Genomic DNA, 26,291 nt, shown 5'->3' with positions numbered 1-26,291 from the left:
TGTGTACTAGTGTCTGTGTATAGTACAGTATGTGTGTACTTGTGTCTGTGTATAGTGCAGTATGTGTGTACTAGTGTCTGTGTATAGTACAGTATGTGTGTACTTGTGTCTGCATATAGTACAGTATGTGTGTACTTGTGTCTGTGTATAGTGCAGTATGTGTGTACTAGTGTCTGTGTATAGTACAGTATGTGTGTACTTGTGTCTGTGTATAGTGCAGTATGTGTGTACTTGTGTCTGTGTATAGTGCAGTATGTGTGTACTAGTGTCTGTGTATAGTACAGTATGTGTGTACATGTGTCTGTGTATAGTGCAGTATGTGTGTACTTGTATCTGTGTATAGTGCAGTATGTGTGTACGAGTGTCTATGTATAGTGCAGTATGTGTGTACTTGTGTCTGTGTATAGTGCAGTATGTGTGTACTAGTGTCTGTGTATAGTACAGTATGTGTGTACTTGTGTCTGTGTATAGTGCAGTATGTGTGTACTTGTGTCTGTGTATAGTGCAGTATGTGTGTACTAGTGTCTGTGTATAGTACAGTATGTGTGTACATGTATCTGTGTATAGTGCAGTATGTGTGTACTTGTATCTGTGTATAGTGCAGTATGTGTGTACGAGTGTCTATGTATAGTGCAGTATGTGTGTACTTGTGTCTGCGTATAGTGCAGTATGTGTGTACTTGTGTATGTGTATAGTGCAGTATGTGTGTACTTGTGTCTGTGTATAGTGCAGTATGTGTGTACTTGTGTCTGCGTATAGTGCAGTATGTGTGTATTTGTGTCTGCGTATAGTGCAGTATGTGTGTACTTGTGTCTGTGTATAGTGCAGTATGTGTGTACTTGTGTCTGTGTATAGTACAGTATGTGTGTCAGTGTATAGTACAGTATGTGTGTCTATGTCAGTATGTGTCTGTGTATAGTACAGTACGTGTGTGTCTATGTCAGTATGTGTCTGTGTATAGTATGTGTCTATGTCAGTATGTGTCTGTGTATAGTACAGTATGTGTGTCTATGTCAGTAAGTGTCTGTGTATAGTACAGTATGTGTCTATGTCAGTATGTGCCTGTGTATAGTACAGTATGTGTGTCTATGTCAGTATGTGTCTGTGTATAGTACAGTATGTGTGTTTATGTCAGTATGTGTCTGTGTATAGTACAGTATGTATGTGTCTATGTCAGTATGTGTCTGTGTATAGTACAGAATATGTGTCTATGTCAGTATGTGTCTGTGTATAGTACAGTATGAGTGTCTATGTCAGTATGTGTCTGTGTATAGTACAGTATGTGTGTCTATGTCAGTATGTGTGTGTATCGTACAGTATGTGTCTGTGTATATTATTTGTATATGTCAGTATGTGTCTGTGTATAGTACAGTATGTGTGTCTATGTCAGTATGTGTGTGTATCGTACAGTATGTGTGTGTCTATGTGTGTGTGTGAGAGAGTGAGTGAGTGTGTGCGTGTGTCTGTGTCAGTATGTGGGTGTGTGTGCGTGTATATCTATGTGCGCATGTGTGTGTCAGAAAGATCCTTTGTGTAAAATATTTGTCCTGTATTCAGTGAGACAATAAACTCCACAGGGACACTAGTACAATTATAACTTAGTTGCAGAACTCTGGTAATTACACGGAGACAGGTCAGTGATGTGGAAGGCTGCAGGGAGTACAGAGCAGATAAATATCTTGGTCTCGCCACTGTACCTGCAATAAGGAACCAGACTGACAGGACCCCGGCTTTCTGCACTACTGGTAAATGTACGTCACCACTGTGAGTATTATACGTAGTTATTAGAGATGAGCGGGTTCGGTTCCTCGGAATCCGAACCCCCCCGAACTTCACCCATTTTACACGGGTCCGAGGCAGACTCGGATCCTCCCGCCTTGCTCGGTTAACCCGAGCGTGCCCGAACGTAATCATCCCGCTGTCGTATTCTCGCGAAATTTGTATTCTATATAAGGAGCCGCGCGTCACCGCCATTTTCACTCGTGCATTGGAGATGATAGGGAGAGCACGTGCGGTGTTCTCTCAGTTTCTATGTTCAGTGTGCTGCAAATATCTGTGCTCAGTGTGCTGCAAATATCTGTGCTCAGTGTGCTTTATTGTGGGTACTGGGGACCACCAGTATTATATAGTAGGAGGACAGTGCAGAGTTTTGCTGACCAGTGACCAGTGACCACCAGTATTATACGTTCTCTGCCTGAAAAACGCTTCATATCTGTTCTGCATTGTAGTATATATTGCTGACCAGTGACCACCAGTATTATATCAGTATGGTACAGTAGTCCACTGCTCTACCTACCTCTGTGTCATCAAGTATACTATCCATCCATACCTGTGGTGCATTTTAGTTGTTGTGCGTAGTAGTAGGAGGACATTGCATAATTTTGCTGACCACCAGTATATAATATATAGCAGTACGGTACAATAGTCCACTGCTCTACCTACCTCTGTGTCATCAAGTATACTATCCATCCATACCTGTGGTGCATTTTAGTTGTTGTGCGCAGTAGTAGGAGGACATTGCATAATTTTGCTGACCACCAGTATATAATATATAGCAGTACGGTACAATAGTCCACTGCTCTACCTACCTCTGTGTCATCAAGTATACTATCCATCCATACCTGTGGTGCATTTTAGTTGTTGTACGCAGTAGTAGGAGGACAGTGCATAATTTTGCTGACCACCAGTATATAATATATAGCAGTACGGTACAGTAGTCTACTGCTCTACCTACCTCTGTGTCGTCAAGTATACTATCCATCCATACCTGTGGTCAGAGGCGTAACTAGGGGTTTTGGAGCCCAGGGCAAGATCAAAAATGGCGCCCCCCCCCCCAAATAAATAAATAAATAAATAAATAATAATAAATAAAATACAAAAGGAAAGTATGTGCGCACGCTAATGGCGATGTGCCAACATGATACACCAGCTGTTACAGGTCATACTGGGAACATTCTTTTCAATTCCACATGCACCTTACCATCATCATCTCCTACACAAATAGGTGTCACTGTGTATAAAGTGGTCGAAGTTTAATTTTTGAAGGGGGATATGAAAAAGTGGAGGTATGCATGCGCGCGCTCCCTGGAAAAGGGGGCGTGGCCACTCAGGAGGGGGCGTGTCCTTCAGTGTAGTAGGACCCATTATACTATCTAGTACTGGTGCCCCTTTCATATTATAACACACGGTAGGAGCCGAAATTCACATTATAGAGAGAGGGGATTCAACCCTCTTAATTAACAAGGCCTGTGGGGCACTGTGGTGAGGGGAGCCTACCCCCTTAATCGACTAATTGCAGAGTTTAGCAGTGGAAGGGTTGCAGCGGTTTCTCACCCCAAGCTGCGGCGCTTCTGCCACCTCCGACACTCCACATCTTCGGCGCCACCCGGGATGCAGAGCACCGCACCGGGGATGCACCCTTTTCAGTGTGGTCTGCTGCGCTCCAAAGGGGAATATTCTCTCCTGCTGCAGGATTCCGATCTGCACCCTCCTCCCCGCTGTTCCGTGCCGTCTTCTTTAAGCCAGCCAGGGTCTTCTGCCGGTGCTCCCATTGCTGGTCAGTCTCCTCCCTTGCTGCAGTGTCCCGGTCCACCGAAGGTTGGATGTCCTTCCCCAGTCCTGCGTCTGGCTGGACTCCTCTTCTGCGGCATCTTCTCCACTCAGCGCGGACGGCTCTGGTCGCTACGGTGACAGGTGCAGGCGTGAATCCTCCAGGGCCTACTTCCTACGTGCTGCTGCTGTCTGCTAATTAAAAAATAAGTAAGTTACGCCTCTGGTCGTCTCTCACTCAGCACACCATCACCTCCCCCTGCGTCGTCACTCAGCACACCATCACCTCCCCCTGCGTCGTCACTCAGCACACCATCACCTCCCCCTGCGTCGTCACTCAGCACACCATCACCTCCCCCTGCGTCGTCACTCAGCACACCATCACCTCCCCTGCGTCGTCACTCAGCACACCATAACCTACCTCTGCGTCGTCACTCAGCACACCATCACCTCCCCCTGCGTCGTCACTCAGCACACCATTACCTCCCCCTGCGTCATCACTCAGCACACCATCACCTCCCCTGCGTCGTCACTCAGCACACTATAACCTACCTCTGCGACGTCACTCAGCACACCATAACCTACCTCTGCGTCGTCACTCAGCACACCATCACCTCCCCCTGCGTCGTCACTCAGCACACCATCACCTCCCCTGCGTCGTCACTCAGCACACCATAACCTACCTCTGCGTCGTCACTCAGCACACGATCACTTCCCCCTGCGTCGTCACTCAGCACACCATCACCTCCCCCTGCGTCGTCACTCAGCACACCATCACCTCCCCCTGCGTCGTCACTCAGCACACCATCACCTCCCCCTGCGTCGTCACTCAGCACACCATCACCTCCCCCTGCGTCGTCACTCAGCACACCATCACCTCCTCCTGCGTCGTCACTCAGCACACCATCACCTCCCCCTGCGTCGTCACTCAGCACACCATCACCTCCTCCTGCGTCGTCACTCAGCACACCATCACCTCCCCCTGCGTCGTCACTCAGCACACCATCACCTCCCCTGCGTCGTCACTCACTCAGCACACCATCACCTCAACCTGCGTCGTCACTCAGCACACCATCAGTTGGGAAATCCTAGGGTTAGTAACTAGGGTTAGTTTGTGGGTGGCCAGTCTGTGTGTGTGTGTGTGTGTGTGTGTGTGTGTGTGTGTGTGTGTGTGTGTGTAATCTACAGATTACACACACACAGACTGGCCACCCCCCAAACCCCACACACACCCACTCAGACTACACACACATTCTCATACTTTCGCCTCCCTCCCCCCCACACACAGGACTACAATATTCACTTACACTCCCACTGTCCCACACACACACACACTTAACCCACACACACACTGTACCACCCCCCCTCCCCTCCCGACAATAAACTACTGCTGCCGCCGCCTGCCTACTCACCTGTTGCCTCCGCAGACCCGCGCACGCGCGCCTCCACGATTAGACACTGCTTGGGGGGAGGGGGGGGGAGGGGAGTAGGGGGAGGCTCCGTCCTAGCTGCTGCTGCCTGTGTGGCAGTCACAGCAGCCGGGTCTGGGGAGCCAGGGAGAGCCCGCCGACGGAAACCATGTCGCATGGGGCGAGCGGAGCGGGCCGTGCAGGTGGCGGTGGCGCCCCCCTCTGCTGGGGCTGCCACAGCGCCCAGTGCACGTGCCCTGCTCGCCCCATGCTAGTTACGTCTCTGGTGGGGGAGGGGAAAGTATGAGAATGTGTGTGTAGTCTGAGTGGGTGTATGTGGAGTTTGGGGGTGGCCAGTCTGTGTGTGTGTGTAATCTACAGATTACACACACACACACAGACTGGCCACCCCCCAAACCCCACACACACCCACTCAGACTACACACACATTCTCATACTTTCCCCCCCTCCCACCCCACACACAGGACTACAATATTCACTTACACTCACACTGTCCCACACACACACACACACACACTTAACACACACACACACTGTACCACCCCCCCCCCCCTGCCAATAAATTACTACTGTTGCCGCCGCCGCCTGCCTGCTCACCTGCCGCCTCCTATGCCCTACGCGGGCGCACCTCCGAGGTCGCGCACGCGCGTACGCGCGCACCTCCGAGGTCGCGCACGCGCGCCTCAACAATTAGACACTGCTTGGGGGGGGAAGTAGGGGGAGGCTCCGTCCTAGCTGCTGCTGCCTGTACAGTGTGACAGGCACAGCAGCCGGAGCTGGGGAGCCAGGGAGAGACCGCCGGCGGAAACCATGTCGCATGGGGCGAGCGGAGCGGGCCGTGCAGGTGGCGGTGGCGCCCCCCTCTGCTGGGTCTGCCACGGCGCCCAGGGCACGAGCCCTGCTCGCCCCATGCTAGTTACGCCTCTGCCTGTGGTGCATTTTAGTTGTTCATAGTATTATATAGTAGGAGGACAGTGCAGAATTTTTCTGACAACCAGTATATAATATATAGCAGTACGTTACAGTAGTCCACTGCTCTACCTACCACTGTGTCGTAAAGTATACTATCCATCCTTACCTGTGGTGAATTTTAGTTGTTGTGTGCAGTAGTAGGAGGACAGTGCAGAATTTTGCTGACCACCAGTATATAATTTATAGCAGTACGGTACAGTAGGCCATTGCTATTGATATATTACTGGCATATAATTCCACACATTAAAAAATGGAGAACAAAAATGTGGAGGGTAAAATAGGGAAAGATCACGATCCACTTCCACCTCATGCTGAAGCTGCTGCCACTAGTCATGGCCGAGACATTGAAATGCCATCAACGTCGTCTGCCAAGGCCGATGCCCAATGTCATAGTAGAGAGCATGTAAAATCCAAAAAACAAAAGTTCAGTAAAATGACCCAAAAATCAAAATTAAAAGCGTCTGATGAGAAGCGTAAACTTGCCAATATGCCATTTAAGACACGGAGTGGCAAGGAACGGCTGAGGCCCTGGCCTATCTTCATGGCTAGTGGTTCAGATTCACATGAGGATGGAAGCACTCATCCTCTCGTTAGAAAACTGCAGTGCCACTCCTAGATGGGCCAGGTGTTTGTGTCGGCCACTTGGGTCGCTTAGCTTAGTCATTCAGCGACCTCTGTGCTCATTTTAGGACTAAAAATAATATTGTGAGGTGTGAGGTATTCAGAATAGACTGGAAATGAGTGGAAATTATGGTTATTGAGGTTAATAATACTATGGGATCAAAATTACCCCCAAATTCTATGATTTAAGCTGTTTTTGAGGGTTTTTTTGTAAAAAAAACACCCGAATCCGACAAAAAATTTTCAGGGAGGTTTGACAAAACGCGTCCGAATCCAAAACACGGTAGCGGAACCGAATCCAAAACCAAAACACAAAACATGAAAAATGTCCGGTGCACATCACTAGTAGTTATATAACATTTATTCTGCATAAGGGACTGATTGTGAGTTGGAAGTAAGTCAATAAAACATCTTGCATCTGGAACAAACCATGTTGCAATGCAGGGGGGGGCAAGTACATTTATTATATGTGCACGTAGGGTAAATACTGGCTGCTCCTGCATGTAGGGACTGATGCACTGGTGGACAAAGTTTCCTCTGCAGGTGCGATCTCGCACGCAGCAGCTGTGAGTAAATTAGCAATTGCCGCAGTTGCTGGGATTTCTATTGAGACGCCTGCTGGCAGCTTTGTAGATCCCTGTGGCTGTGTATAAAGGTGCAGCATCAGTTGTGAGTAGCCGTACGGTCACACAGCATAACCGCGGGAAGTGAGACCCTGGAGACATTGCCGGTGTATACGGGAACACAGTCGCAGCCTCAAAATGGTGGGAACATGCCGGCGTATCCCCGTTACCGCTCTCACACTGTCGCTGACAGATAAAAACACGTTACAGATAAATCCTCTCTGCAGCCGCTGTGGTGAGACCATCGTGGTTCCTTCCGGTGCGACTACAGACGTCAGATAATCGCTCAGCTGTGTAAATATTCATCTATGAATCAGACCCGTAGTGCACAAATGGGATCCGGGATTTAGGTCGACGACACTTAGGACGACAGTATCTAGGTCAACCTCTATTAGACGACAGTAACTAGGTCAACAGGGTTTCTAGGCCAACAGGGTTTCCAAGTCGACATGTTCTAGGTTGACAGGTCAAAAGGTCGACATGAGTTTTTCTAAAAAAAATTCTTTTTTGAACTTTTTCATACTTAACGATCCACGTGGAATACGATTGGGAATAGTAACCTGTGCCGGGTGGAGCGTCAGCAGAGCGAGGGGACGTGGTGCAGTAATTGGGGTTCCTGGTCACTGTAAGGAGAAAATTATACCCAAATTTTTTTAAAGATTCAAGTCGTCCTTTTGACCTGTCGACCTAGAACATGTCGACCTAGAATCCCTGTTAACCTAGATACTGTCGACCTAAGTGTGGTTGACCTTCCATACCACACTCTCCACTCCACTGAATTTTAGATTTGAGCCACAGTAAGATGCGCACCTTCCAAATGTAACTCTCTCTGCACATGTTACATCTGCCCCATCTGCAGCGTGAACTGTGAAATGGTTTGCAAAGATGCACAGACCAATTATCATTATCTGCCATTGCCCTACCCAATGAGATCATTGCTCTGCCGGAGGGAGAGGAGATCCCAACACAAATGATTGCATCTGTCGGGGAAGATGGAAGAATTTTTACATTAAGAAGGTGCCGAACTTTATATTAACGTCTCCTACTTATTTATTTATGTATTTATTTATGTATTTATTACATTCTATATTTTCTTTACTTATCTCTTCACTTATCTTTTTTATGAATTTCTTTTTTGTTATTAATATAGAATAAGCTGTGACAGTAGGTAATGGCCACTGACCTGTTTTAATGGCATAGCAATAGAGTATAGCAATGAGATCTGCTACAGGGCCCAGGTGCCTGTCCCAGCAGGAAGAGGGCAGACAAGAGATCAGGGGGACAGACAGGAGATCAGGGGGACAGACAGGATATCAGGGGGACAGACAGGAGATCAGGAGGACAGACATAAGATCAGGGGGACAGACAGGAGATCAGGGGGACAGACAGGAGATCAGGAGGACAGACAGGAGATCAGGGGGACAGACAGGAGATCAGGGGGACAGACAGGAGATCAGGGGGACAGACAGGATATCAGGGGGACAGACAGGAGATCAGGAGGACAGACATAAGATCAGGGGGACAGACAGGAGATCAGGGGGACAGACAGGAGATCAGGAGGACAGACAGGAGATCAGGGGGACAGACAGGAGATCAGGGGGACAGACAGGAGATCAGGGGGACAGACAGGAGATCAGGGGGACAGACAAGAGATCAGGGGGACAGACAGGAGATCAGGGAGACAGACAGGAGATCAGGGGAACAGACAGGAGATCAGGGAGACAGACAGGAGATCAGGGGGACAGACAAGAGATCAGGGGGACAGACAGGAGATCAGGGAGACAGACAGGAGATCAGGGGGACAGACAAGAGATCAGGAGGACAGACAGGATATCAGGGGGACAGACAGGAGATCAGGGGGACAGACATAAGATCAGGGGGACAGACATGAGACCAGGAGGACAGACATGAGATCAGGGGGACAGACATGAGATCAGGGGGACAGACAGGAGATCAGGGGGACAGACATGAGATCAGGGGGACAGATAAGAGATCAGGGGGACAGACATGAGACCAGGAGGACAGACATGAGATCAGGGGGACAGACATGAGATCAGGGGGACAGACAGGAGATCAGGGGGACAGACAGGAGATCAGGGGACAGACATAAGATCAGGGGGACAGACAGGAGATCAGGGGACAGACAGGAGATCAGGGGGACAGACAGGAGATCAGGGGGACAGACAGGAGATCAGGGGGACAGACAAGAGATCAGGGGGACAGACAGGAGATCAGGAGGACAGACAGGAGATCAGGGAGAAAGAAGACAATAGATCAGGGGGACAGACAGGAGATCAGGGGGACAGACAGGAGATCAGGTGGACAGACATAAGATCAAGGGGACAGACATGAGATCAGGGGGACAGACAGGAGATCAGGTGGACAGATATAAGATCAAGGGGACAGACAGGAGATCAGGTGGACAGACATAAGATCAGGGGGACAGACAGGAGATCAGGGGGACAGACAAGAGATCAGGGGGACAGACAGGAGATCAGGTGGACAGACATAAGATCAGGGGGACAGACAGGAGATCAGGGGGACAGACAGGAGATCAGGGGGACAGATAAGAGATCAGGGGGACAGACAGGAGATCAGGGGGACAGACAAGAGATCAGGTGGACAGACAGGAGATCAGGGGGACAGACAGGAGATCAGGGGACAGACAGGAGATCAGGGGGACAGACAGGAGATCAGGGGGACAGACAGGAGATCAGGTGGACAGACATAAGATCAGGGGGACAGACAGGAGATCAGGGGGACAGACAGGAGATCAGGGGGACAGATAAGAGATCAGGGGGACAGATAAGAGATCAGGGGGACAGATAAGAGATCAGGGGGACAGACATGAGATCAGGGGGACAGACAGGAGATCAGGGGGACAGACAAGAGATCCGGCGGACAGACAGGAGATCAGGGGGACAGACAGGAGATCAGGGGGACAGACAGGAGATCAGGGGACAGACAGGAGATCAAGGAGACAGACAGGAGATCAGGGGGACAGACAGGAGATTAGGGGGACAGATAAGAGATCAGGGGGACAGACATGAGATCAGGGGGACAGACAGGAGATCAGGGGGACAGACAAGAGATCCGGCGGACAGACAGGAGATCAGGGGGACAGACAGGAGATCAGGGGGACAGACAGGAGATCAGGGGGACAGACAGGAGATCAGGGGACAGACAGGAGATCAAGGAGACAGACAGGAGATCAGGGGGACAGACATGAGATCAGGGGGACAGATAAGAGATCAGGGGGACAGACAGGAGATCAGGGGTACAGACAGGAGATCAGGGGGACAGACAGGAGATCAGGGGACAGACAGGAGATCAAGGAGACAGACAGGAGATCAGGGGGACAGACAGGAGATCAGGGGAACAGACAAGAGATCAGGGAGAAAGAAGACAGCGATCAGGGGAACAGATAAGAGATCAGGGGGACAGACATAAGATCAGGGGGACAGACAGGAGATCAGGGGGACAGACATGAGATCAGCGGGACAGACAGGAGATCAGGGGGACAGACAGGAGATCAGGGGGACAGACAGGAGATCAGGGGGACAGACAGGAGATCAGGGGGATCAGACAGGAGATCAGGGGAACAGACAAGAGATCAGGGAGAAAGAAGACAGCGATCAGGGGAACAGATAAGAGATCAGGGGGACAGACATAAGATCAGGGGGACAGACAGGAGATCAGGGGGACAGACAGGATATCAAGGGGACAGACAGGAGATCAGGGAGAAAGAAGACAAGAGATCAGGGGGACAGACAGGAGATCAGGGGGACAGACAGGAGATCAAGGGGACAGACAGGAGATCAGGGAGAAAGAAGACAGGAGATCAGGGGGACAGACAGGAGATCAGGGGGACAGACAAGAGATCAGGGGGACAGACATAAGATCAGGGGACAGACAGGAGATCAGGGAGAAAGAAGACAGGAGATCAGGGGGACAGACATAAGATCAGGGGACAGACAAGAGATCAGGGAGAAAGAAGACATGAGATCAGGGGGACAGACAGGAGATCAGGGGGACAGACATTAGATCAGGGGGAAAAACAAAAGGATTTTTCCCATGCACTCTGCGGGCTGTTAGTAACAAGAACTGTATACTATATAATAATAGAAAATGTAGAGCTCTTTGTTACATATATTTAGCAAAAAATATGATAAGCCTCCAGGTCACTTCACGCCCGCTCTATTACTGGAGGTCCCTAATACTAAGTATAAGTCCAGGGCATGGACCCCACAAAGTCGGCTCAGGCCCAACCACCCCAGGGCAGCACACCCTTGACATACTGTAGTGTTAATATGTGTTAATAAGAAAGAAGCAGGAGCTATATGTTAGAAAGTGATACAAAAATAAGGGTTCTAGTAAAATACTCAAAAGAGTAAAATTAGTGGAAAAATAAAAGTGTTTCACAAGTGCTAAATAAAAATTATGGCGTGCTGCCCCTAGGTATCTCGGTCACACCAAACCCGGGGGATGGGGGGGGAGGGGTACCAACCCCCAAACTCACACACAGCATAATAATAATAATAATTACATCCACTATGGGTCTTACTCCTGCTCCAGCTTCTTATTCACTTCTTATTCCTGCTCCAGCTTCTTATTCACTTCTTATTCCTGCTCCAACTTCTTCTTCACTTCTTATTCCTGCTCCAGCTTCTTATTCACTTCTTATTCCTGCTCCAGCTTCTTATTCACTTCTTATTCCTGCTCCAGCTTCTTATTCACTTCTTATTCCTGCTCCAACTTCTTCTTCACTTCTTATTCCTGCTCCAGCTTCTTATTCACTTCTTATTCCTGCTCCAGCTTCTTATTCACTTCTTATTCCTGCTCCAGCTTCTTATTCACTTCTTATTCCTGCTCCAGCTTCTTATTCACTTCTTATTCCTGCTCCAGCTTCTTATTCACTTCTTATTCCTGCTCCAGCTTCTTATTCCCTTCTTACTCCAGCTTCTTATTCACGTCTTATTCCTGCTCCAGCTTCTTATTCACTTCTTATTCCTGCTCCAGCTTCTTATTCCCTTCTTACTCCAGCTTCTTATTCACTTCTTCTTACTGCTCCAGCTTCTTATTCACGTCTTATTCCTGCTCCAGCTTCTTATTCACTTCTTATTCCTGCTCCAGCTTCTTATTCACTTCTTATTCCTGCTCCAGCTTCTTATTCACTTCTTATTCCTGCTCCAGCTTCTTATTCACTTCTTATTCCTGCTCCAGCTTCTTATTCACTTCTTATTCCTGCTCCAGCTTCTTATTCACTTCTTATTCCTGCTCCAGCTCCTTCTTCACTTCTTATTCCTGCTCCAACTTCTTCTTCACTTCTTATTCCTGCTCCAGCTTCTTATTCACTTCTTATTCCTGCTCCAGCTTCTTATTCACTTCTTATTCCTGCTCCAGCTTCTTATTCACTTCTTATTCCTGCTCCAGCTCCTTATTCACTTCTTATTCCTGCTCCAGCTTCTTATTCACTTCTTATTCCTGCTCCAGCTCCTTATTCACTTCTTATTCCTGCTCCAGCTTCTTATTCACTTCTTATTCCTGCTCCAGCTTCTTATTCACTTCTTATTCCTGCTCCAGCTTCTTATTCACTTCTTATTCCTGCTCCAGCTTCTTATTCACTTCTTATTCCTCCTCCAGCTCCTTATTCACTTCTTATTCCTGCTCCAGCTTCTTATTCACTTCTTATTCCTGCTCCAGCTTCTTATTCACTTCTTATTCCTGCTCCAGCTTCTTATTCACTTCTTATTCCTGCTCCAGCTTCTTATTTACTTCTTATTCCTCCTCCAGCTTCTTATTCACTTCTTATTCCTGCTCCAGCTTCTTATTCACTTCTTATTCCTGCTCCAGCTCCTTATTCACTTCTTATTCCTGCTCCAGCTTCTTATTCACTTCTTATTCCTGCTCCAGCTTCTTATTCACTTCTTATTCCTGCTCCAGCTCCTTATTCACTTCTTATTCCTGCTCCAGCTTCTTATTCACTTCTTATTCCTGCTCCAGCTTCTTATTCACTTCTTATTCCTGCTCCAGCTTCTTATTCACTTCTTATTCCTGCTCCAGCTTCTTATTCACTTCTTATTCCTGCTCCAGCTTCTTATTCACTTCTTATTCCTCCTCCAGCTCCTTATTCACTTCTTATTCCTGCCCCAGCTTCTTATTTACTTCTTATTCCTGCTCCAGCTCCTTATTCACTTCTTATTTGTGCTGCAGAGTCTTATTCACTTCTTATTCCTGCTCCAGCTTCTTATTTACTTCTTATTCCTGCCCCAGCTTCTTATTTACTTCTTATTCCTGCTCCAGCTTCTTATTCACTTCTTTTTCCTGCTCCAGCTCCTTCTTCACTTCTTATTCCTGCTCCAGTCTCTTGCTCACTTCTAATTCCTGCTCCAGATCCCTATTCACTTCTTATTCCTTCCCCATCTTCTTACTCCCTTCTTTTTCCTGCACCAACTTCTAACTTCTTATTCCTGCTCCAGCTTCTTATTCACTTCTTATTCCCGCTCCAGCTTCTTACTCACTTCTTATTCCTGCTCCAGCTTCTTATTCACTTCTTATTCCTGCTCCAGCTTCTTATTCACTTCTTATTCCTGCTCCAGCTTCTTATTCACTTCTTATTCCTGCTCCAGCTTCTTATTCCCTTCTTATTCCTGCTCCAGCTTCTTATTCACTTCTTATTCCTGCTCCAGCTTCTTATTCACTTCTTATTCCTGCTCCAGCTTCTTACTCACTTCTTATTCCTGCTCCAGCTTCTTATTCACTTCTTATTCCTGCTCCAGCTTCTTATTCACTTCTTATTCCTGCTCCAGCTTCTTATTCACTTCTTATTCCTGCTCCAGCTTCTTATTCACTCCTTATTCCTGCTCCAGCTTCTTATTCACTTCTTATTCCTGCTCCAGCTTCTTATTCACTTCTTATTCCTGCTCCAGCTCCTTATTCACGTCTTATTCCTGCTCCAGCTCCTTATTCACTTCTTATTCCTCCTCCAGCTTCTTATTCACTTCTTATTCCTGCTCCAGCTTCTTATTCCCTTCTTATTCCTGCTCCAGCTTCTTATTCACTTCTTATTCCTGCTCCAGCTTCTTATTCACTTCTTATTCCTGCTCCAGCTTCTTATTCACTTCTTATTCCTGCTCCAGCTTCTTATTCACTTCTTATTCCTGCTCCAACTTCTTATTCACTTCTTATTCCTGCTCCAACTTCTTATTCACTTCTTATTCCTGCTCCAACTTCTTATTCACTTCTTATTCCTGCTCCAGCTTCTTATTCCCTTCTTATTCCTGCTCCAGCTTCTTATTCACTTCTTATTCCTGCTCCAGCTTCTTATTCACTTCTTATTCCTGCTCCAGCTTCTTATTCACTTCTTATTCCTGCTCCAGCTTCTTATTCACTTCTTATTCCTGCTCCAGCTTCTTATTCACTTCTTATTCCTGCTCCAACTTCTTATTCACTTCTTATTCCTGCTCCAGCTTCTTATTCACTTCTTATTCCTGCTCCAGCTTCTTATTCACTTCTTATTCCTGCTCCAGCTTCTTATTCCCTTCTTATTCCTGCTCCAGCTTCTTATTCACTTCTTATTCCTGCTCCAGCTTCTTATTCACTTCTTATTCCTGCTCCAGCTTCTTATTCACTTCTTATTCCTGCTCCAGCTTCTTATTCACTTCTTATTCCTCCTCCAGCTCCTTATTCACTTCTTATTCCTGCTCCAGCTTCTTATTTACTTCTTATTCCTGCCCCAGCTTCTTATTCACTTCTTATTCCTGCTCCAGCTCCTTATTCACTTCTTATTCCTGCTCCAGCTTCTTATTCACTTCTTATTCCTGCTCCAGCTCCTTATTCACTTCTTATTCCTGCTCCAGCTTCTTATTCACTTCTTATTCCTGCTCCAGCTTCTTATTCACTTCTTATTCCTGCTCCAGCTTCTTATTCACTTCTTATTCCTGCTCCAGCTTCTTATTCACTTCTTATTCCTCCTCCAGCTCCTTATTCACTTCTTATTCCTGCTCCAGCTTCTTATTTACTTCTTATTCCTGCCCCAGCTTCTTATTCACTTCTTATTCCTGCTCCAGCTCCTTATTCACTTCTTATTCCTGCTCCAGCTTCTTATTCACTTCTTATTCCTGCTCCAGCTTCTTATTCACTTCTTATTCCTCCTCCAGCTCCTTATTCACTTCTTATTCCTGCTCCAGCTTCTTATTTACTTCTTATTCCTGCCCCAGCTTCTTATTCACTTCTTATTCCCGCTCCAGCTTCTTATTCACTTCTTATTCCTGCTCCAGCTTCTTATTCACTTCTTATTCCTGCTCCAGCTTCTTATTCACTTCTTATTCCTCCTCCAGCTCCTTATTCACTTCTTATTCCTGCTCCAGCTTCTTATTTACTTCTTATTCCTGCCCCAGCTTCTTATTCACTTCTTATTCCCGCTCCAGCTTCTTATTCACTTCTTATTCCTGCTCCAGCTTCTTATTCACTTCTTATTCCTGCTCCAGCTTCTTATTCACTTCTTATTCCTGCTCCAGCTTCTTATTCACTTCTTATTCCTGCTCCAGCTTCTTATTCACTTCTTATTCCTGCTCCAGCTTCTTATTCACTTCTTATTCCTGCTCCAGCTCCTTATTCACTTCTTATTCCTGCTCCAGCTTCTTATTCACTTCTTATTCCTGCTCCAGCTTCTTATTCACTTCTTATTCCTGCTCCAGCTTCTTATTCACTTCTTATTCCTGCTCCAGCTTCTTATTCACTTCTTATTCCTGCTCCAGCTTCTTATTCACTTCTTATTCCTCCTCCAGCTCCTTATTCACTTCTTATTCCTGCCCCAGCTTCTTATTTACTTCTTATTCCTGCTCCAGCTCCTTATTCACTTCTTATTCTTGCTCCAGCTTCTTACTCACTTCTTTTTCCTGCTCCAGCCTCTTACTCACTTCTTATTCCTGCTCCAGCTCCTTATTCACTTCTTATTCCTGCTCCAGCTTCTTATTTACTTCTTATTCCTGCCCCAGCTTCTTATTCACTTCTTATCCCTCCTCCAGCTTCTTATTCACTTCTTATTCCTGCTCCAGCTTCTTATTCACTTCTTTTTCCTGCTCCAGCTCCTTCTTCACTTCTTATTCCTGCTCCAGTCTCTTGCTCACTTCTAATTCCTGCTCCAGATCCCTATTCACTTCTTATTCCTTCCCCATCTTCTTACTCCCTTCTTTTTCCTGCACCAACTTCTAACTTCTTATTCCTGCTCCAGCTTCTTATTCACTTCTTATTCCCGCTCCAGCTTCTTACTCACTTCTTATTCCTGCTCCAGCTTCTTATTCACTTCTTATTCCTGCTCCAGCTTCTTATTCACTTCTTATTCCTGCTCCAGCTTCTTATTCACTTCTTATTCCTGCTCCAGCTTCTTATTCCCTTCTTATTCCTGCTCCAGCTTCTTATTCACTTCTTATTCCTGCTCCAGCTTCTTATTCACTTCTTATTCCTGCTCCAGCTTCTTACTCACTTCTTATTCCTGCTCCAGCTTCTTATTCACTTCTTATTCCTGCTCCAGCTTCTTATTCACTTCTTATTCCTGCTCCAGCTTCTTATTCACTTCTTATTCCTGCTCCAGCTTCTTATTCCCTTCTTATTCCTGCTCCAGCTTCTTATTCACTTCTTATTCCTGCTCCAGCTTCTTATTCACTTCTTATTCCTGCTCCAGCTTCTTATTCACTTCTTATTCCTGCTCCAGCTTCTTATTCACTTCTTATTCCTGCTCCAGCTTCTTATTCACTTCTTATTCCTGCTCCAGCTTCTTATTCACTTCTTATTCCTCCTCCAGCTTCTTACTCACTTCTTATTCCTGCTCCAGCTCCTTATTAACTTCTTATTCCTGCTCCAGCTCCTTATTCACTTCTTATTCCTGCTCCAGCTTCTTATTCACTTCTTATTCCTGCTCCAGCTTCTTATTCACTTCTTATTCCTGCTCCAGCTTCTTATTTACTTCTTATTCCTGCTCCAACTTCTTATTCACTTCTTATTCCTGCTCCAGCTTCTTATTCACTTCTTATTCCTGCTCCAGCTTCTTATTCACTTCTTATTCCTGCTCCAGCTTCTTATTCACTTCTTATTCCTGCTCCAGCTTCTTATTCACTTCTTATTCCTCCTCCAGCTCCTTATTCACTTCTTATTCCTGCTCCAGCTTCTTATTTACTTCTTATTCCTGCCCCAGCTTCTTATTCACTTCTTATTCCTGCTCCAGCTCCTTATTCACTTCTTATTCCTGCTCCAGCTTCTTATTCACTTCTTATTCCTGCTCCAGCTTCTTATTCACTTCTTATTCCTCCTCCAGCTCCTTATTCACTTCTTATTCCTGCCCCAGCTTCTTATTTACTTCTTATTCCTGCTCCAGCTCCTTATTCACTTCTTATTTGTGCTGCAGAGTCTTATTCACTTCTTATTCTTGCTCCAGCTTCTTACTCACTTCTTTTTCCTGCTCCAGCCTCTTACTCACTTCTTATTCCTGCTCCAGCTCCTTATTCACTTCTTATTCCTGCTCCAGCTCCTTATTCACTTCTTATTCCTGCTCCAGCTTCTTATTTACTTCTTATTCCTGCCCCAGCTTCTTATTTACTTCTTATTCCTGCTCCAGCTTCTTATTCACTTCTTTTTCCTGCTCCAGCTCCTTCTTCACTTCTTATTCCTGCTCCAGTCTCTTGCTCACTTCTAATTCCTGCTCCAGATCCCTATTCACTTCTTATTCCTTCCCCATCTTCTTACTCCCTTCTTTTTCCTGCACCAACTTCTAACTTCTTATTCCTGCTCCAGCTTCTTATTCACTTCTTATTCCCGCTCCAGCTTCTTACTCACTTCTTATTCCTGCTCCAGCTTCTTATTCACTTCTTATTCCTGCTCCAGCTTCTATCTAATTCTTACTCCTTCTCCAGCTTCTTACTGACTTCTTTTTCCTGCACCAACTTCTAACTTCTTATTTCTGCTCCAGCTCCTTACTCACTCCTTATTCCTGCTCCAGCTTCTTATTAACTCCTTATTCCTGCTCCATTTTCTTACTCACTTCTTATTCCTGCTCCAGATTCTTATTCACTTCGAATTCCTGCTCCAGCTTCTTATTCACTTCGAATTCCTGCTCCAGCTTCTTACTTATTCCTTATTCCTACTCCAGCTTCTTATTAACTCCTTATTCCTGCTCCATTTTCTTACTCACTTCTTATTCCTGCTCCAGCTTCTTACTCACTTCGAATTCCTGCTCCAGCTTCTTACTCATTTCTTTTTCCTGCTCCAGCTTCTTACTCACTTCTTATTCCTGCTCCAGCTTCTTACTTATTCCTTATTCCTACTCCAGCTTCTTATTAACTCCTTATTCCTGCTCCATTTTCTTACTCACTTCTTATTCCTGCTCCAGATTCTTACTCACTTCTTTTTCCTGCTCCAGCTTCTTACTCACTTCTTATTCCTGCTCCAGCTTCTTACTTATTCCTTATTCCTACTCCAGCTTCTTATTAACTCCTTATTCCTGCTCCATTTTCTTACTCACTTCTTATTCCTGCTCCAGCTTCTTACTCACTTCGAATTCCTGCTCCAGCTTCTTACTCATTTCTTTTTCCTGCTCCAGCTTCTTACTCACTTCTTATTCCTGCTCCAGCTTCTTACTTATTCCTTATTCCTACTCCAGCTTCTTATTAACTCCTTATTCCTGCTCCATTTTCTTACTCACTTCTTATTCCTGCTCCAGATTCTTATTCACTTCTTATTCCTGCTCCAGATCCCTATTCACTTCTTATTCCTTCCCCATCTTCTTACTCCCTTCTTTTTCCTGCACCAACTTCTAACTTCTTATTCCTGCTCCAGCTTCTTATTCACTTCTTATTCCCGCTCCAGCTTCTTACTCACTGCTTATTCCTGCTCCAGCTTCTTATTCACTTCTTATTCCTGCTCCAGCTTCTTATTCACTTCTTATTCCTGCTCCAGCTTCTATCTAATTCTTACTCCTTCTCCAGCTTCTTACTGACTTCTTTTTCCTGCACCAACTTCTAACTTCTTATTTCTGCTCCAGCTCCTTACTCACTCCTTATTCCTGCTCCAGCTTCTTATTAACTCCTTATTCCTGCTCCATTTTCTTACTCACTTCTTATTCCTGCTCCAGATTCTTATTCACTTCGAATTCCTGCTCCAGCTTCTTATTCACTTCGAATTCCTGCTCCAGCTTCTTACTCATTTCTTTTTCCTGCTCCAGCTTCTTACTCACTTCTTATTCCTGCTCCAGCTTCTTACTTATTCCTTATTCCTACTCCAGCTTCTTATTAACTCCTTATTCCTGCTCCATTTTCTTACTCACTTCTTATTCCTGCTCCAGCTTCTTACTCACTTCGAATTCCTGCTCCAGCTTCTTACTCATTTCTTTTTCCTGCTCCAGCTTCTTACTCACTTCTTATTCCTGCTCCAGCTTCTTACTTATTCCTTATTCCTACTCCAGCTTCTTATTAACTCCTTATTCCTGCTCCATTTTCTTACTCACTTCTTATTCCTGCTCCAGATTCTTATTCACTTCTTATTCCTGCTCCAGATCCCTATTCACTTCTTATTCCTGCCCCAGTTTCTTACTCACTTCTTATTCCTGATCCAGCTGCTTTCTCACTTCTTATTCCTACTCCAGCCTCTTACTCACTTCGAATTCCTGCTCCAGCTTCTTACTCACTTTTTTTTCCTGCTCCAGCTTCTTTTCTTCTAATTCATGTGCCAGATTCTTATTCACTTCTTATTCCTGCTCCAGCTTCTTACTCACTTTTTTTTCCTGCTCCAGCTTCTTACCTCTAATTCATGTGCCAGAATTCTTACTCATTTCTTTTTCCTGCTCCAGCTTCTTACTCACTTCTTATTCCTACTCCAGCTTCTTATTAACTCCTTATTCCTGCTCCATTTTCTTACTCACTTCTTATTCCTGCTCCAGATTCTTATTCACTTCTTATTCCTGCTCCAGATCCCTATTCACTTCTTATTCCTGCCCCAGTTTCTTACTCACTTCTTATTCCTGATCCAGCTGCTTTCTCACTTCTTATTCCTACTCCAGCCTCTTACTCACTTCGAATTCCTGCTCCAGCTTCTTACTCACTTTTTTTTCCTGCTCCAGCTTCTTTTCTTCTAATTCATGTGCCAGATTCTTATTCACTTCTTATTCCTGCTCCAGCTTCTTACTCACTACGAATTCCTGCTCCAGCTTCTTACTCACTTTTTTTTCCTGCTCCAGCTTCTTACTTCTAATTCATGTGCCAGAATTCTTACTCATTTCTTTTTCCTGCTCCAGCTTCTTACTCACTTCTTATTCCTGCTCCAGCTTCTTACTCATTCCTTATTCCTACTCCAGCTTCTTATTAACTCCTTATTCCTGCTCCATTTTCTTACTCACTTCTTATTCCTGCTCCAGATTCTTATTCACTTCTTATTCCTGCTCCAGATCCCTATTCACTTCTTATTCCTGCCCCAGTTTCTTACTCACTACGAATTCCTGCTCCAGCTTCTTACTCACTTTTTTTTCCTGCTCCAGCTTCTTACTTCTAATTCATGTGCCAGAATTCTTACTCATTTCTTTTTCCTGCTCCAGCTTCTTACTCACTTCTTATTCCTGCTCCAGCTTCTTACTCACTTCTTATTCCTGCTCCAGCTTCTTACTCACTTCTTATTCCTGCTCCAGCTTCTTACTCACTTCTTATTCCTGCTCCAGCTTCTTATTAACTCCTTATTTCTTCTCCATTTTCTTACTCACTTCTTATTCCTGCTCCAGATTCTTATTCACTTCTTATTCCTGCTCCAGATCCCTATTCACTTCTTATTCCTGCTCCAGCTCCTTATTCACTTCTTATTCCTGCTCCAGATTCTTATTCACTTCTTATTTGTGCTGCAGAGTCTTATTCACTTCTTATTCTTGCTCCAGCTTCTTACTCACTTCTTTTTCCTGCTCCAGCCTCTTACTCACTTCTTATTCCTGCTCCAGCTTCTTATTCAATTCTTATTCCTGTTCCAGCTTATTATTCACTTCTTATTCCTGCTCCAGCTTCTTATTCACTTCTTATTCCTGCTCCAGCTTCTTATTTACTTCTTATTCCTGCTCCAACTTCTTCTTCACTTCTTTTTCCTGCTCCAGCCTCTTACTCACTTCTTATTCGTGCTCCAGATTCTTATTCACTTCTTATTCCTGCTCCAGCTTCTTATTCACTTCTTATTCCTGCTCCAGCTTCTTATTCACTTCTTATTCGTGCTCCAGATTCTTATTCACTTCTTATTCCTGCTATAGCTTCTTACTCGCTTTTTATTCCTACTCCAGCTTCTTAGTCACTTCTTATTCCTACTCCAGATTCTTAATCACTTCTTATTCCTGTTCCAGCTTCTTATTTATTTCTTATTCCTGTTCCAGCTTCTTATTTCCTATTGCCCTGGCTCTTCCACCTTAGCCGTGGTGCCAGTCTCCCCCCCCCCCCCCCCCTTCCTGGTGCTTTTATGTTTTGAATTCTCTTCTGCATGTCTGGCTGCCCAGGTTTGGGCATCTGATGATTGTCCTGCTGCTTCTGCTCCAGTCATTGAAGTTGTGGGCTTTGGTTTTGGTCCTGTCTGTGAGTGGCCCTACAATTTGAATATGGATTGGTATGCTGTTGCTACTTCTTCCTCTTCTGTCTCCTCTAATATCTCTCAGATGCATTTTGCCCTCAGGTTGCTTCTACCTTCGCTAGGTATCACTACAGAAGGAGATGCCTTCACAGTTCCTCGCTCACAAATGAGGCTTCCTACCCTTCACATTCCAGCATGTCTTTGTGTCCTTTGCTAGGTATGTGAAGTTTGCAACAATGGCCATATGGCCATCTCGGCTGCTCCAAGGGTCCCAGAGTCCTTGCATGGTGTTCTTTCTTGGTAATAAGGTTCTAGTTGTGAAGTTATGCTAGATGGGAAAACAGCTTTGACCTGGGACCTTTGCAGCAAGGTTCATTCCTGGTTTTCTTTCTGGAAAGAACATGGATGTGCTTGAAATTATATTGATGGGTAAGGAGGGGCTCAAAGACTTGGGTGGGTTAGGAACATTTTTGTCCTACCACAATTGTCTAGGAAATTATTATTTTCTTATAGTGTGCTACTTTGACACGCTTCTGGGCAAACACTTCAATGTCATGGCTAGCCTCATATGGATGGAATATTATGAACAAATTTGCCATAAGCAGGACAGTTGCTGCATCATGTAATTCAATTGCAAGTTTGTGGAGATTACCCAAGCTAATCACCTGGACTGCGTTCAGATCCTTCACCATTGATTTTCTTGGTCCTTTCTCCACTACTGTTCCCACTGGTGTGGCCCTCAGTCTGCAAAGGATTTTACCAAACAGTACACACACCACATCAAGGAGACAACCTTCTTCCAGTGTTCAGAGCAAGGTGCCATGCCCATCAGAATTGAGGCCATGGCCTGATGGCTCTTATGGTACCCTTGTAGGTCTGCCACAACCTTCCTTGACCAGGTTTTGGCATCAGTTTTCATCTGCTTGTCTTGAACCTGGTCAGTTCCACTAAGGCTCGAATTTCTAATCAGTCTTTGACATTGCTCAAGTGCTGATGGAGCATGTTATGAAGGATGTTGGATGGTTGCATGGTTTAGGCCTTTTGTGTTGTCTCATTTTTGTAACCTGGTGTTGTCGCTAGTGGAAGTCAACTCCAAAAAAGATATTGGTTTGATTTCATCTTATTCAGAACCTCTCATACACTGCTGGTGGCTTGGCTATTAGTGCAATTTCTGCAAATCTGTGTTGTATGTCTAAAAGCCATCTGTGACTGCATTGGTTTTGGTCAGTGCTCCTGGGCCGGGTTGCCTTCTGGCCAAAACTTACTTTCTGTTTGCTGTCCTTGTAGCCAGAATCTATCTGCTTCATGAGTTTATGATTATGTTGTAGACAGATGCTTATCCATGGGATGTTCAGCATCTTGTACCTACAGATGGGTCCACATTTATCTTTACCTTGTTTATACACTGTTTTATTATTGTGGGTTTCCAGCAGTAGAGACTACCTCCCTACCTTGATGAATTTCTTCTTGCCAGCACAGCAGATTCACTGTGATGTTCTGCATTGCATGTAATATTTACCTATTATCGAGTTATCAGTAGAGCTATGTGATTCGGTTTTCCTGAAATACAAACACATCAGAACTTAGGGGATCCAAACTGAATCAAGTCCCAGTTCAGAATCAATTTGGTGTTCTGAGTGGAACGAAGTCCCAGCTCGGGTCTGTTGTCAGCTCAGATCTCAGATTTAAAAACCTAACTTGGGTTTTGGATTGCATGTGAACAGGTATAAATTACATTATTTTAGCTGTTTTTTATTGATTTGTAACAATTTTTTTTTTTCAACTTTTGTTTTAAATCAATGCTCATCAAATTTTATTTAATAATTTTAAGGAAATCCAAAACTGAACTAAAAACCGCATCCGAACCAAAACACATGAGGGTGGTTTTGTTCAAACCAAAACACGATGATGAATTAGAACCAAAATTAAAACCAAAACATGGGGGTCTACGCACACCGCCAGTTACAAGACTCTCTTTCCTGGGTATTGAATTGATATAGCTGTTGCCAGTTTGATGAGGTGGTGAGACTGCAATCAAGGATGGTGGTATCTCATGCTGAGAGTAAGGTCACTTTGCACCAGGTCCAGTCACTGTAGGATTTGATGAATTTTGCCTGTCAGGAGAATCATATGGCCAGGGTATTTTGCCACAAACTGGAGCATGCTACTATGGGTCTTACAAATAAGCATGGCCTGGCTGACTTGGATGTGTTTTTGAGGTCCTTTAATGGAACCATCTTTGGGTTTATTCCAATAGTCCCCAGTTGCAGCTGTTTACCAATGCCACTGGGTCCAGGGGATTATGGGTCTAATTGACTAGCACATGGTGCTGAAATAAATTAGCACAAATGAAAGCTCCTAAAAATATATGGCAAAAAAATTAAGCAGTATCTCAGAGAATCTCCAAACATTCTGCATCTTAATAACTGTAGTTACGTCTCTAGAGAACAGTATCAACACATTTCTTGCTTTTCAGTGTTGGTGGCCTCATCATAAGTCTCAGCCATGAATTACTGTAATGTCATACTAGACACAGCTTCACTCCAAGATAGTCCATTAAGGGAGGGATCACTGTATTTTTCTTAAGGTGGATAGTAACTCTAGGCTATGCCTAGTGGTGCTTGCTTCAGTGTATACATTACATCACCCTGCCATTTATTTCTCATACATTTTGATAGCACCACCGTAACTTTTTTGTTTGCTCCTAACGCTGAATCAGGGCTACTATTGCGTCATTGTGAAAAATAAAAGGTTAGTAAATGTTTTAATGGATCCTAATTCATTTTTCATTTATTTTTATGTGTATGAGATCCCTGGAAAAATAGAACATTACTCTTCTAATCATGATCAACTCATCAGAAAATCAACAAAACATGACTCAAGTGTCCGTCACTGGAAGCAAAACAACAGAGTATGTACAGTGGACCATTATATTCCTTATAATAGTGGGATTCTGTTTCTTCTTCTACTTTGTCACAGTGATGCTGAACGCCTTCTTCCTCATACCTGACCTCCAGCAGAATGCTCGTTATGTTCTTTTTATTTACATGCTCATCAATGACACATTGTATCTAGTCATGTCATTTCTCTTTCTTCTTGCAGCTATATATGTAGTATATGTCCCTGTGCCACTGTGCTATATTTTGTACACTGTTTCTGCAATGGCATTTAGAATAACTCCATACAACCTGGCAGCCATGGCTGTAGAGCAATATGTCGCCATTTGCCACCCACTGCGACATGTCCAGCTGTGCACCCCACAAAGAGCTAATGCTGCTTTCACCTTGATATGTTCAGCAATGATGATCCCGTATGTGACTGAGTTATGTGTCATGGTCTCATCATTTACCAATATATTCAACATCTATATTGTATGCACACAGAATATGTTGTTAGTTAATAACATTCAAAATGTTATTAGGTCCGTTAATCTCATTCTGTGTTTCAGCTCTGTGGGACTTGTCATCATATTTACATATGTCAAGATTATGCTGGTTGCCCTAAAAGCAAGTTCTCAGTCATCTTCTGCAGCCAAAGCCGGGAAAACAGTTCTGCTCCACGCCTTCCAGTTTCTCTTATGCCTGTCTTCATTATTAACTGTTCTCTCACTGGCATTTTCTGTACAAGCAGAGGAGCCCATACAATTGTTCAACTTTTTTATGTTCACCTATGTGCCGAGATTCCTCAGTCCGATAATCTATGGAATCCGGGATGATGTATTGAGAAAACATTTTAAGAAATCTTTACCAAAATTTTATCATTAGTTACAAAACTAGTGTCAAAGATCACCGGCTAGTAATATAGCGCTGGCAATAGTCACAAGTTGTACAGTTATAGGAATATGAATCTCACTAACATAATCTACAAATAAATCTATCTACAAATATGTCTGATTTATTGAGTCATGTAAACTGGGATGTATAACGTTGCATCTGCTGGTGTAAAGGTTCTACTAGGCAGATCATTATTCTCTTCTTCTACAGTCTTAATGGCTTATTCTTATTTCTGGTCTTATGATGTTATTCCTCTGTAATTAGATAAAGCGCAGTCTGTGACAACAAAAATATCAGTTTAAACTTTTTTTTACATAAAATGTTAATCTTTAATTATCCTGCTTTAGGTGAATGGCAACTTCATAGCATACAAACAAGCATAACTGTCCATAGTGCTGTCATTTCTCTATATATTATAAAGGGTTATTTCAGAATGGGGAAGATAGAAGGAGATGTTAAGTATAACATTTATTGTACTATTGAAGTGGGGCTCAAACATGCTGCCAAGAACACTGCAGGACCAAATGGAGCCTAATTATACCCCTTTCAGACATAAGCACAATCCCCGGATATTGCTGGGGCACGGTGAGACTACAGAGGTCCTGTTTATGCTTCAGAGGGTCTGACCTGGGTTTACAGTCCCGGGTCCTTGACCCACCAATCGACCAGGGTTATTCCAGGAACTTGCTATCTGAGTCAGCACCCCGGCCCATGTCTGAATGGTACAACCTAGGTATTTA

The 26,291-nt window shown here is 44.7% G+C and overlaps 1 protein-coding gene across 4 annotated transcripts in view; it reads left to right on the top strand.

The window, feature by feature from the left end:
* The window catches only part of LOC134994416 (odorant receptor 131-2-like), a 234,680-nt gene extending 209,018 nt beyond the window's left edge, over positions 1-25,662 (top strand). For 3 of the 4 annotated variants that reach the window (XR_010197464.1, XR_010197452.1, XR_010197446.1), the window contains exons 2-3: positions 24,588-24,689; positions 25,227-25,662. The gene's annotated coding sequence lies outside the window, so the exon portion shown is untranslated. Of the gene's footprint in view, positions 1-8,054; positions 8,213-24,587; positions 24,690-25,226 lie in introns of all 4 variants that reach the window. The other variant, XR_010197458.1, reaches the window with a different exon arrangement.
* Positions 25,663-26,291: the final 629 nt, after the last annotated feature.

The sequence above is a fragment of the Pseudophryne corroboree genome, chromosome 2, assembly GCF_028390025.1.
Source record: "Pseudophryne corroboree isolate aPseCor3 chromosome 2, aPseCor3.hap2, whole genome shotgun sequence".
Taxonomy (NCBI): Eukaryota; Metazoa; Chordata; class Amphibia; order Anura; family Myobatrachidae; genus Pseudophryne; species Pseudophryne corroboree.
The sequence above is the reverse complement of the archived record's forward strand: the minus strand, read 5'-3'. Positions and strand labels throughout refer to the sequence as shown.